Below are 15,745 nucleotides of genomic sequence, written 5' to 3'. Positions count from 1 at the left end.
AATCATAAAATCGTGCTACAGATAATGGTTTACCATTGCCTATTAGGAGAGTCGTCTTATCGCAGTCAACCTGAGCCTGTGATGCCGCCACAAAGATCATTGATATTACAACCAAGAGAGAGTATTTCATCGTATCGGCTTCTAGACAGATTGTACAGAATCTGGAAAAAAAGAAACATTGATTTTCGACATTTGCTTATAGAACAAGAAAAGCATACTAAGTGCAAGTTGACAAATTACAGTGCTAAAGGGGGAAAAATAGGTTGCACACAGCATAATCACCATGAACCTCTGAGAAATGAATTGGCATGTACATTTTGAATGCTACAATATAGCATTTTTGGGGCCAATAAATGCGAAGCATTTTTTTGTGTACTGGAAGCACTTTTGGTATCTATCTATCTATCTATCTATCTATCTATCTATCTATCTATTTATCTATCTATCTATCTATCTATTTATCTATTTATCTATCTATCTATATATTTATCTATCTATCTATCTATCTGTCTATCTATTCATCTATCTATCTATCTATCTATCTATCTATCTATCTATTCAGCTGCTTACTTCTGGTTGCTCTCGTAATCATCCCCGTCACTTGGCGTGAGCGAAAATTAGCATGGGAGGGTAAGCTGCCTTCGCGAATATGATGGGCTAGTTAATCCACGATTGATGCCGAAATCTCGTGGAAATCGTCAAACACTTCCCGGCAGAGAGTGGCACATACCCGTAGGTTTGTAGATACCCCTGCTATGCAGGTGCGTGCCACATTTTATTGACACTTATTGTCTACCCATGAAAAACGACAGTAGACATGGACAATTTTAACGCGTGAGTGGTTAGAAAAACCTGACATTGGCAGCGCTTACCTGACGAGTGCTCTTTATAAGTTGGTATATCAGCAAAAAAAGTGCCGACCCGTAACTGTCTCTCCTTACGAGGGCACCTGTCACTGCCCATCAAGTCATGGAGACCAGAGAGATGTACATGGACACATTTTGCCTCAACTAATTACTTTCGATCAAACATGAAAATGAAATTCACTCAAGAAAGGTACTGACAACAATGTTATAACTGTAGTGGCATCTTCGAACTCGGCATCTATAATTAAGAGTCCAAATAACAACCTCATTTTCGCTACTCATTATAAACAATAAAGTCCGAATATTGACGCGCGTATGATTGGCACCTCTTCGCGGACCCGACATTCGTGCCCGAAATCGCTACCACACGTCGACACACCAGGCTCCCTCGTATCTGTGCACTCCGACATCTTACAAAACTGTACTGGCATTGCTGAACACATTAAGGTATTAGCATTCACTAGTGGCATTTCTATTGCCAGGGCTGTCATCACTGCTATTGACGGATGCGTTGAACTCTTGACGAATTTCAGCAGAGAACGCCGACACATAGTTAAAGGCACGGCTATTGTCTATTTCGACGAACTCGCACAAATAGAAGGTTGTCATTTAGTGGAGGAAGCACCAGCGTCTACTGTTACTACACCAACATCTTTCGACGTTCGTCCAACGTTATGTCCCATTGAGCGAGACCGCCTCCTCACGCTGATCAACAAATTCCACGGCTGCTTCTCACCCACATCAAGAATTGGTCAAAGGAAACTCACGAAACACCGCGTCATGAGGGATTCCGACGCGAGGCCCGTCCGGCAAAATTCTTATCGCGTCGCCTCGAAAGAGCGTGAACCAATTCAAAATCAGGTGAAAGCGATGCTGGAGGATGGTGTTATTCGACCATCTAACAGTCTTTAGGCATCGCCAGTAGTACTTGTCAAATAAAATAACGGCAGCTTGCGTTTCTGCGTCGACTACCGGAAGCTAAATCTGATCACATAGAAAGACGTCTATCTTCTGCCGCGTATTGATGATTTATTGTATAGATTACGAAACGCACTCTACTTTTTGCCCATGGACTTCAAAATCAACTACTGGGAAATTGAAGTGGACGAGAGAGATCATGAAAAGACCACCTTTGTTACGCATAATGGACTTTATTAATTTCAGCTACTTCTTTTGGGTTTGTGTTCGGCACCAGCAACATTCCAGAACTGATGAACACGGTTCTTTCGGAACTTAGGTGGCTAACATTTTTGGTGTACCTTGACGACGCGATTGTCTTTTCAGCGACTTTCAAGGAACACTTACGAAGGCTCGAAGCAGTTTTTGAAGTGATATGCTTGTCTGGTCTTACTTTCAAACCCGAAAACTTCCCCTTCGCTTCCACGAACTTCAATTCCTCGGTGAAGCAGCCAAGGAATACGACCCGACCCGCATAAAATTGCCGCCACGGCGAATTTCCCGACACTATCAGACAACAATCAGTGCGACGTTTTTCGAGACTCTGTGCCTATTGGTTTTTTGCCAACTCTGTGAATATTGGTTTACTTCTAATGTTTCGCGCATCACATGGCTATGGACATAGCCTACTTGGGAAGACATCCACTTCACATATGGCAAAGACCAGCAGCAGGGGTTTTACGAGCTTCGTCAGCGCATGCAAAAACCGCCCGTGCTCGCCCACTTCGATGAACATGCACCAACAATACTACATACAGAGGCTAGTATTGTGGGTCTTGGAACAATGCTCCTACAGCTGAAGGACAAGGAAAACGTGATCGCCTACGCCAGGAGGACGCTGTCTCGATCAGAAGCTAACTATACTACGATGGAGAAAGAATGTCTTGCAATGGTGTGCGCAGTCCTGAAGATTTGTCCTTACTTGTACGGCCACCCATTCACCGTTATCAGCGACCGCCACTCACTCTGTTGGTTAATAAACATAAAAGATCCATATCGCTGTCTTGCACGCTGGAGTCTTCGACTCTAAGAATTTGACTTGATTGTTACCTACAAGTCGGGGAAACAACACACTGATGCTGGATGTTTTCTCGCTCTCCTGTTGAGACGGCATCGCTAGATGACGAACACGACACGGCCTTTTCGAAAGTTGTGGACACTGCCACCTTTTCAAAACAGCAGTGCAACGACCCTGAAGTGCTACTACTCATAAATTATCCACAAGGGCAAATGAATAGCGTGCCGAAACTTTTGTCAAGAGGGCTGTCATCGTACTGCTTGTGAAATGACGTTCTTTATAAGAAGAAATTTTTACCCGCCGGCAGCAGCTACTGGCTCGTCGTTCCTTCTTCTCAATGCGCCCGCAAGCCGCAGCTCTCGAAGCAGCGTCGCCCCTCTCAACCGACTCGGAGAACTTTCAGGCCAAGCCGAAGCCGAGTGCAGCGAAACGCCTATCTTCTTTTCCATTCAGAATTGAAAAGGTTGTCCTCCATGCGCTCAGAGGTCTCAGAATGAATCTATGGCCTAGACCAACAATGGTCACCATGCTTTGGGCTGCCGCTGAAGCGGATCCGAATGACCACAGAAACCTCACTCTACAAACTCGACCGCAGAAAAACTGGGCCGTCATAATCACTTTGTCATCACACGTTGCCGACGCCCTCCTGAAGGTCCAATAGCTCTCACTCGGCCAGCAAAGCTACACTTTATCTGCATATCTGGCAGCCCCTGATGATTCGTGCAAGGGTATTGCTCCGGGACTAGAACCAGGTACCACTTCACATCGGATGAGAAAAATTCAGGTGACTGGAATACAGATACTACTAGCTCTGATGATGGGTCGGAAGAAAAAATTGGCAGCATATCCACGGAGTGAATGATGGAGAGTGGGGCGAAGCATTCGTCCGTCCATTCGTTCTTACATCCGTCCGTCCATGCGTCCGTCTGTGTGACCGTCCATGCGTCCATCCTCCCGTTGGTGTGTGCGTCTGTTCGTGCATCCGTCCCTGCGTCCACCCATGCATCCGCCCCTGCGTCCGTTTATGCGTCCATCCATGCATCTGTTTGTGTGTCCATTCGTCCATCTATTCAACACTACAAATGCCATTATCTCGCATCTTTTCATCATATTTCCCCACAGAGAAGCACCGCGATCCAGCGGACATTCCAAGGACTAAACGAGAGGTGGCACACGCACACTTTTTTACGGCTCGCACTTCGCGTCTACTTTTCACCTTTAACCACCTCGAGTTGATGGTATATACTAGTCCACTGTATTCATAGAACTGCGGCCCAACGCTCGCTAAGCCTTTCTAAAACCAAGGAGGTTACGCCCAGCGAGTATAGCATAGCAACTTTTTTCTGTCAGATAGTGCTCAATGTACATGCCATTGGCCGCAAATGGGAAATGAGAGACAGGAGAATTTGGCTTTTACTTTCTTACGGCTTGCGCTTCGTATCTACTTCCCACCTTTAACCACCTCGAGTTCATTCAAGGTATACCCTAGTTCATTGTATTGATGGCACTGCAGCTCAACGCTCACTAAACTTTTCTAAAACTAAGGAGGTTACACCCAGCGAGTATAACGCAGCAACCTTTCCTTGCCAGATAGTGCTCAATGTACATGCCAATTGCTGCTAATGGGGATTGCAGCATGCGCGTTAACTAAAAGCCGAATGCTCCTGTCTCTGATTCCCCATTAGCAGCCATTGGCATGTACATGTAGCAGTCATTGGCATGTTTATTGTTGAACAACGCACAGAGAAAATCTCTCACCGGCACCACCTTGAAGGTCAAAATGTTATACTTGTTACATACTACAACGGCTACGACGGGTGAACGGGTGCCGTTATAAGGAGCTTCGCCCCTAATATAGCACTGGTAACATTTGATGTCCTTCGTGTGCCTTGCTTCGTCCACTTCCTTGGAGAAGGCCCCGCCACAGTGGTCTAGTGGCTAAGGTACTCGGCTGCTGACCCGCAGGTCGGGGGATAGGATCCCGGCTGCGGCGGCTGCAATGCCGATGGAGGCGCAATTGTAGGCCTGTGTGCTGCATTTTTGGTGCACGTTAAGGAACCCCAGGTGGTCAAAATGTCTGGAGCCCTCTCCAACGGCGTCTCTCAAGCCATATGGTGGTTTTGAGACGCCAAACCTCACATATCAATCTTTGGAGCACAGCTATGCTACTACCAGGGCTACAAAACGCGCCTAAATTCGGGACACCGAGCTGACCATTGCCCCATTCCGGATGTCACCGTTTGTGATTAGTGCGACATTAATAACCCAACACCATCGCACCCATGCTCTACACACTGAGAATCCTTTGGAGGTGATCATGCCACAACTGATCCACAGTTCCCGCGACGCCAGCAAGAGCCTGCCAACAGATCCTCGGTTAAAAAAGCCATGGACGAGGAACAGCGACAATTGATGATATCCACTTATGAGGCTCCTTCACAATTGTCAACAACTTACGCTTCTGCAACACCGCTGACGAATGGTGGGCGGTCCCGATCGATGCTGCGATCCACACCCCACTCCAAGTCATGGACTTTTAAAATCAAAGCTTCGATGCCACTCCCAGTCAACTTCCCGAAGCATCCAAGTAAGCGCCCTGCTATCCCAGCATCACAGGCATCCCTGTCAACTTACAAGCAGGCACTCTTATGCAAGCTAACAACTAACACTGTTACCACGAAGCAATCATCAACCACAGGGTTCGCGGACCAGCAATGTCAAGACAGCACCTCGGGAGGTAAGCAGGGGGCAGAAATCCGAACACCTCAATACCTCTTAACCTTCACCCCTTCGCACGTCCCATACCCCTCCACCTCTGAACTACCAATTACAATTCTTTCCTCGAAATCGCACCCCTAAGCAGTGACAACAGAAGCGCGTTACGCACAGATGCATGTGCAGTTTTAGTCAGCAAAAAAGTGTACAAACTCTAGCAATCAAGCAGCTATAGAACGTGCGAGGTAGTATTCTCCAGCACTTGTGCAGGAGATCGTTGTAGTCATACAGGCACCGAAAGAGCGCACCCACTCTCTCTTTGCTGAGTTAGTATCTCGTCGTCGCGGAAAGAATGCCGATGAGAACGACGGCGTACAAAGAAATCAAAGATGTGTTTTTCCTCTGGTTCAAGTAAGCGCGCAGTGCGAAATTACCAATCAGCAGCCTCAATTTGGAAGAGAAGGCCAAAAAGGATGTAGTGGAACCCATAGGCTTGTTCGAGTCCATCGCTTGCCAACCAATTCTCATGCCACGCGGCCCGAGCCTCCACTCACAGAAGCAAACCTGACGCACGCATACACCCACCTGACCACTTCCTCTCAAGATGACGATGGCGTCCCTTAACCAGCATCAAATCATGGTATGGCGATGGAACTACCAAGGATATTCACAAAATAGCGGCTCCCTGGAACAGTACATTGCTATAACCAGCAACTCCACAGATGTGCTTCTCCTATAGGAGCAGGCTCTATCTGGTTTCAACTCTTTTGCAGCTAACTCTCCACGCGTTGGAGCCTTAGCTTCCAAAAGCATCACACGCAGCACCTACACTACAAGAATCGATGTTCTTCATCAGATCCTTGAAGTTATCTCCCATGGTGAAAAGTTGCAGTTTTTACATACTCAGCGTGTATAGTTCTCCCCGCTGACCCATACGTTCATTTCATTAACTTTTAATTGAATGCAGGCGTTGGGCGTACCCATTTTGTGTGCGGAGACTTCAACGCTGCGCACAAAATTCGGGGGTACCGCAAATGTTAAGGTAAGAAAACTAGGCTCCATGATGATAAATGCAACTTGCGATATACCTTGCACACAGATCGCGGACACCCTACTCGCATATGGAACAGTGTCTCATGAGACACATACCCCGACGTCACTTTTTTCGAACAACACAGGACCAGTAACAGCACATGGTCTTCTTGACTAATATCTTGGCAGTGACCACAGTATAGTGTTCACTGTAATTACACTACACAATGCACGCTGTCCCAAGCAGGAAATGCATATCACTAGTGGAGTGTACTTCAAAGAGCGTCAACAGAGCCTCCCCAAACGATCAGTGAATGAGAAATGGCTGTAGTCTCTTTCTGGTGACCTAAATGTGTGTATGTGCGCAGTCATTACCACAACCACAAATCCTGACGTGAACCCTAACTTTCTGCATCTGTGGGAGGCGCGTAGAGGTACAACTCCTCAATCATAAGCTTCGCCAGCGTATCGAACAACTCTCGTATGAGGCACAAGAATACGCGCATCATCTCGTCCGGAACAACTAGCGTCGCCTATGCGAGCGTCTTTCGGGCGCCTTGGCACTGTGAAAAGATGCTCGATACTTGGTGCCCTTTTAAATCCAACCTCTAGCAAAGCGCAAACTTTTCACCAACTACATCGCCTAACACATTTGTACGGAAACAATCCACCCGGCCTCCTCGATCAAAGAAATTGAACGACGTTTTATCACTGCCGGCTACATCCCAAAATATCCTGACTACCCCCGCGAGCTGAAATCTAACGAGGTACTCGACACGAACATAACGGTTGATTAAGTTGGCGTAGTTCAAGGTCTCAGTCGAAATATGGCACCATCTGCTGCTCACATTCAATATTCTGCCCTTCATATTTTCAGTGAATCAGATCTGGGTCATCTAACAAATCTCTTCAAACACAATTGGCCTAAGGATAGACTACCACAGGCATGGCGTCATGCCAACATTTTCTTAATGGCGAAACGAAGTAATCCCATAGCCATAGAACATCTGCGGTCAATATCCTTTAACTGATGCATTGAAAAATCCATGAAACACGTTACTTTACGGCGTCTGCAGCCTATTTTTGAGCGACATACATTCTTTTTGCACTGATAATTTGGATTTTGGCCGCAACTCTCTACGCCAGACAGGGGTGTACGTCTCAAGGACGCAGTTCTGGGACCTCCGTCGCTTGCCTAAACAAGGGTCATACTCGCCCTTCATTTAAAAAGAGCATTTGATAACATGGCACACAATTTCTTCCTACAGAACTTAGCGGAATCTCATTGCGGCGTCCGCATGTATAATTACTTTTGTTCCTTTCTGCGTGACAGGACACCTAGCATTGGTACAGAGCCAAAACGTTCGGATACAATTCGCATTACACGTCGTGTTACTCTTCCGGGATCAGTTCTCTCCCCCATCCTGTTTAATGTTGCCCTGGCAAAATTACCACAGCAGCTTCATCAGATCCCCAATGTCGCCCATGCAATGGACGCAGATGACATAATAATCTGGACAACGCGAGGCTCACACGGGGCTTATCAGGATCACCTACAGCAGGAAGCCGGCATTGTTGCCGCCTACGCAAGACAGTAGGCTCAACCTGTTCCCCTCAAAAAGTCCGACCTTGTTATTATCCGGGCGCGTATGATCACGCTGCCACCCCAGATTGTTGTGCACGTGGATGGCGTTGCCGTCCTCAGGTGGAGTGCGCTCAATGTCCCACGGAGAGCGCCATCGGTGTCCAACGTCGGGTACGACAAACCTTGAAGGTGCATCCACTGCCCCGGAACATGAGTCCTCAGCATGACGTGGGACACCAGCGCGCCCGTGCTGGGTACCGGGTGTGCATGCTCTAAGACATCGTTGTAGCCAATACATTATACACTGATCCCACACGTGGGCACAACGGGTATACTCCGGTAGTGTTGGATGGCAATGCAACATTAGTTACGGCTGCCTCTTCGCACATTTCTACTCCTACAGAGGGTGAAGTCCTTGGTGTTGCGCTTGCTGTTTGACACACTCTTGACATTCACGGAGAGTTTTACATATATACTGATTGACAACATGCATACCGAGCCTTTTTGATGAGACGCAGCGTTTCCGGGGTGGCTCACCACATCCTAATCAAGGCCACAAACATCAACACGTCCAGCTCCCAGCGTGTCTACTTGATCTGGACTGTTCACGCCTCTGTGCCGGGTAATAATAACGCTCACGTGGTCACTCGAGAGCTTACCTATTGATCTGCCCGGCATGGCGAGACCAAGAAGCCAGATTAAGTGGGCCTTCCACTCACATATTGAGAACTATTAACATACTAGACGCATCGTGCACCCGCTTTTACCGTCGTTCCCGCGAGATGAGGAGGTGGCACTCCGCCAACTCCAAACACGTACGTTCCCCAGCCTTCTCTCCATGCACAAATGCTACCCTAACTGCAACACAGACTGTTTCCTGGGCTGTGGCACCTGTTCAACAGTATTTTATGTCACAGTCATGTGTTCCACAAAATTATTTCCTCCCCATCTTGCTATCTGGCATTCCTTCCGTACCAAAGAACTGTGGTACGATGCCCTCTGCAACGGGCCTCCTGATGTCAACCAGGCCTTGGTTCAACTGGCCCGGTTGGTGGCCGATATCATCATAGGAAAGTAGGATTCTCTCATAATTGCATTAGTTCTAATAAAATGTTTATTTCCTTTCTCTCGAAAATGCGGTTTACGGAGCGCACGTGGGGGTTGCCCTGCCAAGTGATGACGGAGTGGTGTGTGCGACGTTGCGCTTTAGTATTAGGGGTCCCGTGTGAGCGCGCATCTTCGGCGAGCTAGCCGGCCGCTTTGATGCCGGAAATTCTAACGTGCACTGACATCCATTGTGACACAAGAGCACACTCGAGGTCCTGCGCCACTTCGAGCTTTCGCGTGATGCGCGTGGCAACAGTAGGTCTTCAGGTGTCCCGGGCGAGCAGTTGGAGACGAGCAGGCAAGTCTTAGAGTACGGCAGCGAACGGAACTCTCAGTTGAAGGAGGGCATCGGCGGTGAGGTCAAGTGCGGCAAGTTCTGCGATCGTCAATGAAGCCTTGCAGGTGAGGCGGCACTGATGTGAAGCTCCAGCTAGGGCACCAAATAGGTGGCCGCCGCACGACTGTAGCTCAAACCTGAACCGTCGGTGAAAACTGAACCGTCGAGATTTGAAGCCGGCACACTCGCCGACATGCAGCTAACGTTTCTTCTGTTGCTGCAGGTTGCTGGAGCTGTTGCATCTACGTACAGTTGCAGTTTGGACGGAGGGCCAGCGATCGCACACGCTCGCGACGTGCCTTCTTTGACAGGATCACCATGGATAGTGCCAGCGGCCGGTGGAACAGGGACACTGCCGACGATTATCAGCGCCAAGCCACATAGGAATGGGACTATCAACGAGGACAACCACCACATCGCCATGGGCCGACGACAACCACTTGACACGAATGAACCGTATTTAATCGAGCGGCACGTTGACTACGTGGGATTTGGAGCCGGCACACGCGCCGACATGCAGCTAACGTTTCTTTTGTTGCTGCAGGTTGCTAGAGCTGTTGCATCTACGTACAGTTGCAGTTTGGACGGAGGGCCAGCAATCGCACACGCTCGCGACGTGCCTTCTTCGACAGGATCACCATGGATAGTGCCAGCGGCCGGTAGAACAGGGACACTTCCGACGATTATCAGCGCCAAGCCACATAGGAATGCGGCTGTCAACGAGGACAGCCATCACATCGCCATGGGCTGACGACAACCACGTGACACTGATGAACCGTATTTAATCGAGCGGCACGTTGGCTACGTGGAATTTGGAGCCGGCACACTCGCCGACATGCAGCTAAAGTTGCTTCTGTTGCTGCAGGTTAGTGATAATTGCCCAATTACGATTTGTAGATTATTGTGTGTATTGCCGGCTCCATGTCCCACAAGTGATGTATCTGTTCGCCGAAAGCAAAAGCCGATGATGTATCACAGCAACCGCTTTCGTTTTTTCACGCATAAGGTTCTGTACCTTGCATTATTGTTAGTACTTTCCGGTGATGTTGAGTTGAATCCCGCTCCGCTAAATGCCCAAGAGTTCGAACTGCTTAAAACCTTACAAACTGGTCAGGCTACAATTTCGAGTTAGTTAGAGGCCATCGACACCATATTGGCAAAACACGAAGAAATGATGGCAGAAATTAACAGTAAATTACGTGCGACTGAAGGTCAAATTACTATGCTCAAAGAACAATTAAGCGACCAAGAAAACACCATTAGGACCATAGCAAAAAAAGTTAAGCAGCTGCATGACAACGGCGTCGACTCGGAAAATGGAAGCCGGAGAAACAACCTGGTCTTTTTGGGGTCAGCGATTCTGAATCAGAAACGTGGGAACAGTCTGAACTACTGCTCAAAAACATCTGCAAAGAAAACTTGAATTTAGAATGGCAGTCAGTGGAAAGAGTGCATCGTATAGCTCATCATAATGTATCAAAAAACAGGCCTAACGTCGTCAACTTTGCCTCCTACAAAGAAAAGTCCCGTGTTCTTTCCGAAGCTAAGAAATTCAAGGGAACGACGTATAGTGTCGAGCAAGATTATGCACCTGAAACAAGACATATTCGGAAAAGACTTTGGGAATATGTTAAAACCAACAACATGAACGAAAAACATCGAGCTAGGTTGAACTTTGATAAGTTAATTGTGGATGGTAAAACATATAGGTCGGACAAAGAAAAAGAAGAAGTCTTTCAAATCGTAAAAAAAAATGACCCTTGCCAGAAAAAAGGGGGCGTCAAATACAACATCTGATAACGCTGACACTGAACTGCAGAAGCGTTGTCCATAAACCTGATGAACTCGCGGCTCTTATCGATTCTGTAAAAGCTGATCTAGTATTCGGAACTGAATCATGGCTGGACCCTTCTATTAGAGATTGCTAGGTGTTTCCCAGCGACTTTGTTGCTTATCGAAAAGATATATCCCGCACGGGTGGGGGCGTTTTTTTATAGTTCGTCGCTCTTTAAATTCATCTGAATTAGATATAGGTCATCAAGAAGTTGAATCCGTGTTGTGCAAAATTACTATGCGAGACAATTTCTCGTTTGTAGCAGATACTCTCTATCGGTCTCCAAACTCGTCCGTAATCGCGTTAAAGCTGTTGCATGAAATTGTTTTGGAAGCTTGTTGTCACATGTTCATTTTGGCGGGAGACTTTAACTTGCCTGATTTATCTTGGCGTGACGGAATTTGTGAGATGACAGCGGGGGGAACCTTAAACCTTGAGATGAAGCACATTGTAGATTCTTGCGGGTTAATCCAATGTGTTGATGCTTCAACACGAGGCAATGGTACATTGGACCTTGTTTTTTGCAACTCGCCAAATATGGCGAATTCAGTAAATGTCGTACCAGGAATAAGTGACCACCTTGTTGTCGTCACCATTGCCCAAACGAAAAATGCATAACAAACGAAACAGGAGAGGAGAACGGTGTACCTCTATGACAAAGGTGATTACGCTAGCATATCAAGGAAGCTTCTCGATCATCTGCAGCTTTTTGAATGTCTCTCGGATGACTGTGACGTACAAGAATTATGGGTTAAGTTTAAACAAAAAATCAATGAGCTTACTGAAACCTACATACCCAGTTTAAAAAGCGGTAGACTTAAAAAGCGAAACAAACCTTGGATGACTGCTCGTATCTTAAGAATAGTAAGGAAAAGAAGGCGCATATATTTAAAATATAAAAGGAATAAATGCCATCGGCACTTTGAAAGCTTGAATGATGTGACTCGAGAGCTTAAGCTCAATATGAAGGTGGCTAAGCGCAACTATTCTTAAAATTTGGAAACAAAATGAAAACTAATGCAAAGGCGTTCTGGCAATACATGAAAGGCTATGGAGCAGACCCCTCGGGAATCACCAAAATTGTCTTCAATATTAGGAGTTATTAGACGACACTGAGAAAGCTACCTGTTTAAACAACTACTTCCTTTCCGTATACTTGCCGAAATATAGCTCTAGTGCTTCGCAATGCACAAGTTCCGTGCCGAAAATGCAATCAGTAGAGTTAAGTGTGAATGGAATTAGGGCATTACTAAACAAACTTACCGATAATAAGGCAATTGGACCGGACGGAATTTCACCTCGAGTCTTAAAGCAGTCTGCCGAGTTAATTTCTCTTTACCTGCACGTAATCTACACAGTCTTTGTCCTCCGGTGCCCTCCCAGATGACTGCAAAATTGCACATTCATTTCCTATTCATAAAAGTGGGTCCAAGAAAGACGTAACCAACTACAGACCTATTTCACTTACGTCCATAACCTGCAAGTCATTAGAGCATATTCTGCATAAAGAAATAATGCCACATTTATCAACAAACAACTTGCTGGCGCCTCAACAACACGGTTTTCGTAAGGGCTTATCTTGTGCAACACAATTAATTGAATTTAACCATGATTTAGTATCTGAAATATACAATAGCGGACAAGTCGACTGCCTTTTCCTGGACTTCCAAAAAGCTTTCGACACTGTGTCTCACTCTTTTCTTTTAAGTAAGCTTGCAGCGCTAAACATTGACCGCGAAGTTCTGGTGTTGATAGAAAATGACCTTTAAGGCCACCAACAGTGTGTAGTATTAAAGGCGAAAAATCAAGTTTTGTAAACATCACTTCAGGGGTGCCACAGGGCTCAGTCCTAGGGCCACTTTTATTTTTAATATATATGAATGACATTTGCTCAGAAATTGATTCTAATATACGGTTGTTTGCAGATGACTGTGTCTTGTACAGAATAATGAGAAATGAGAGTGATGTCGCCCTGCTTCAAAGCGACTTTTCGCGCATACAAGAATGGTGTTCAAGGTGGAAAATGACATTAAATGCCAATAAATGCATTCATGCTACTTTCACGCGTAAAAAACCCAAGTTATCTTCTGAGTATGTAATCTGTAATAGTATAGTAACACAAAAACCGCATTTAAATATTTAGATGTAACTTTTTCAGCCGACTGTTCATGGAAAGCACACGTTGATTCAGTTGTTGCGAAGGCCGCCAAGTCACTAAATTTTATGCAGCGCAGCCTAACACAAGCGCCGGCATGTTTGAAATCAACGGCGTACTCAACATACTGTCGCGAGAACAATGTTTCGCGGAAAACCCTGTTCTTTTACGGCTCACAAGGGGAGTCGGGGTCAACAGCGGATCTCACCACCGGAAACCAGCTATGCAGGCCGAGGGGTATGCCACCATTTTCTAAGTTTTGTCTTTGTGACCCAGTGCATTTTGTAAATTGAAGTTGTGTTAGCTAAATAAACCCCCAATGAGTGCTCCCCGAAATCATCGTGTTGACTTCTCATCGATTGCCTCCGCGGAGTTTCACCCACACTTATTCGTCTCCCTGGTCGTCCGATGCGCCTAACTTTGAACAACCCCGACGTTTCGCGACAATACATTCGCCCTATGCATGAATACGCCTGTGCCGTGTGGGACCTCTGGCAAAGTACTTTAAGTTATAAACTTGAAAAAATACAAAATAGAGCTGCAAGGTTTGTCCTAAGCCGGTACTCAAGAAATGACTGTTGCACCATTATGAAAAATGAACTAGGGCAGGAATTACTCTCATCGCGTCGAAACAAACTGCGGCTAAAGCTTCTGTACCAAATATTTTATGGTAAAACCGGCATTCGAAAAGAAAAGTACCTTCACAGTCCTCATTATATCTCTTCGCGAAATGATCATTGTTTCACGATTTTAGAGTACTGTACCAGATCTAATTTGTATGCTAATTCGTTTTTTGTTCGTTCCATTAGAGAATGGAATTACTTATCAAATGAACAAATGTGCTGTATTAATGAAGATGTGTTTTTCTCGACATTGTAACCCCCCTGCCGCAGCGCCTTCGGGCTAAGCGGGGTAATCATTGAATAAAGAACTAGGAGTCACCCTGCAAGGAGGCCGTGTGAAGCCCTAACTGCATCCCCACAATTTTCTCGCTACTGCGACAAACGACAGCAATAAGCGACCAGATTTGCTGTTGCCGACGCTTATTTGTCGCCACCGCTGATTGTGTCACACGTTTTTGGAAAACCAGGAAAGATCGCTTGTTTCCGAGAAGCCAGTGTGGCGATTTTCGGCAACATAGCTGTGCCCCTGACGCTCACTCAGTTGCGATTTGCTCTCGGTGCTCGTTATTCACACGTACTTCAAGGAATCGAAGGTATCAGCTACCTTTTTTACATTCTCATCTCACGCGGAGAGCGGGAAAGAAGCCGGAATTTGACATAAATCTCGTTATCGAAGGTTTGTTTTGATGTCTTGACTGTAGCTTGTGATACAGTCACTTGCTACAATATAAATTGATCGTGCGAAGTGCATTGTAGCCATCCTAACGTACGCTCCTGCGCATCCTGTTGCCGTTGAACCACATTTCGAAAAAGGAAGGTCGTGACATGGTTTTGTGTGTTTTCCTCCACGAGCTACGATATGCTAGCAAGGCAGTCGTGTTATTGTGCACTGATTCGCATCTGCACTTGCAACTGCATGGCCGATTGTTAAAAATCAAATTGAATGTTCACATAATGTCTCATCATGTTACTTTATTCACGCTTACCTACTGAAAAGCTCATGTTCTCACGTGTAAGTCGGCGACTTTCCGGTGAGTGCGCCCGGCTGCTTTTGATGGTGGTCTGTGTGTGCTGGCTGAAAGCGCGTCGCATCGAAGCTCATCACTCCGCATACGGACACCGTACGCAGGAAATAATGGTTCGTTCGGTGAACCTATTGAAGAATGTACTCTAAAGTCATTTATACTCATCGTAATCACTCAACATTCAACCCAGAAGGGCTGATAACATGTATGACCGGCTCGGCCGGTACGCTATAGGCCTACATTCACTGAGAGTTGAATACATGTCCTATTTGGTTGGGACGATATCGCTGGAAGATATAACAAATCGAGATGCCACAACGTAGTGGAAAAAATGAAGGTTTCGAGCATTGTAACACCTCTCGTTATAAATACTACGTAAAGCAAGTGAGAACGTAGTTGCTTACCCAATATATTTCTTTTTCAAAAATCAGATTGTATCAGCGCCTCTTAGGCTCGCTATTTAAATTCTTTGGTGGTGTCTCATCAGCAGC

At 46.3% G+C, this 15,745-nt stretch overlaps 1 long non-coding RNA gene across 1 annotated transcript in view; it reads right to left on the bottom strand.

Moving 5' to 3' along the window:
- Positions 1-15,745, bottom strand: part of LOC119169427 (uncharacterized) — a 43,567-nt gene extending 27,822 nt beyond the window's left edge. Inside the window, exons 1-2 of the long non-coding RNA XR_005109602.2 lie at positions 15,659-15,745; positions 34-161 (exon numbers count right to left, since the gene is read on the bottom strand). This is a non-coding gene — a long non-coding RNA (uncharacterized LOC119169427). The remainder of the gene's footprint in view (positions 1-33; positions 162-15,658) is intronic.

This window comes from Rhipicephalus microplus, chromosome 2 (assembly GCF_043290135.1).
Source record: "Rhipicephalus microplus isolate Deutch F79 chromosome 2, USDA_Rmic, whole genome shotgun sequence".
Taxonomy (NCBI): Eukaryota; Metazoa; Arthropoda; class Arachnida; order Ixodida; family Ixodidae; genus Rhipicephalus; species Rhipicephalus microplus.
The sequence above is the reverse complement of the archived record's forward strand: the minus strand, read 5'-3'. Positions and strand labels throughout refer to the sequence as shown.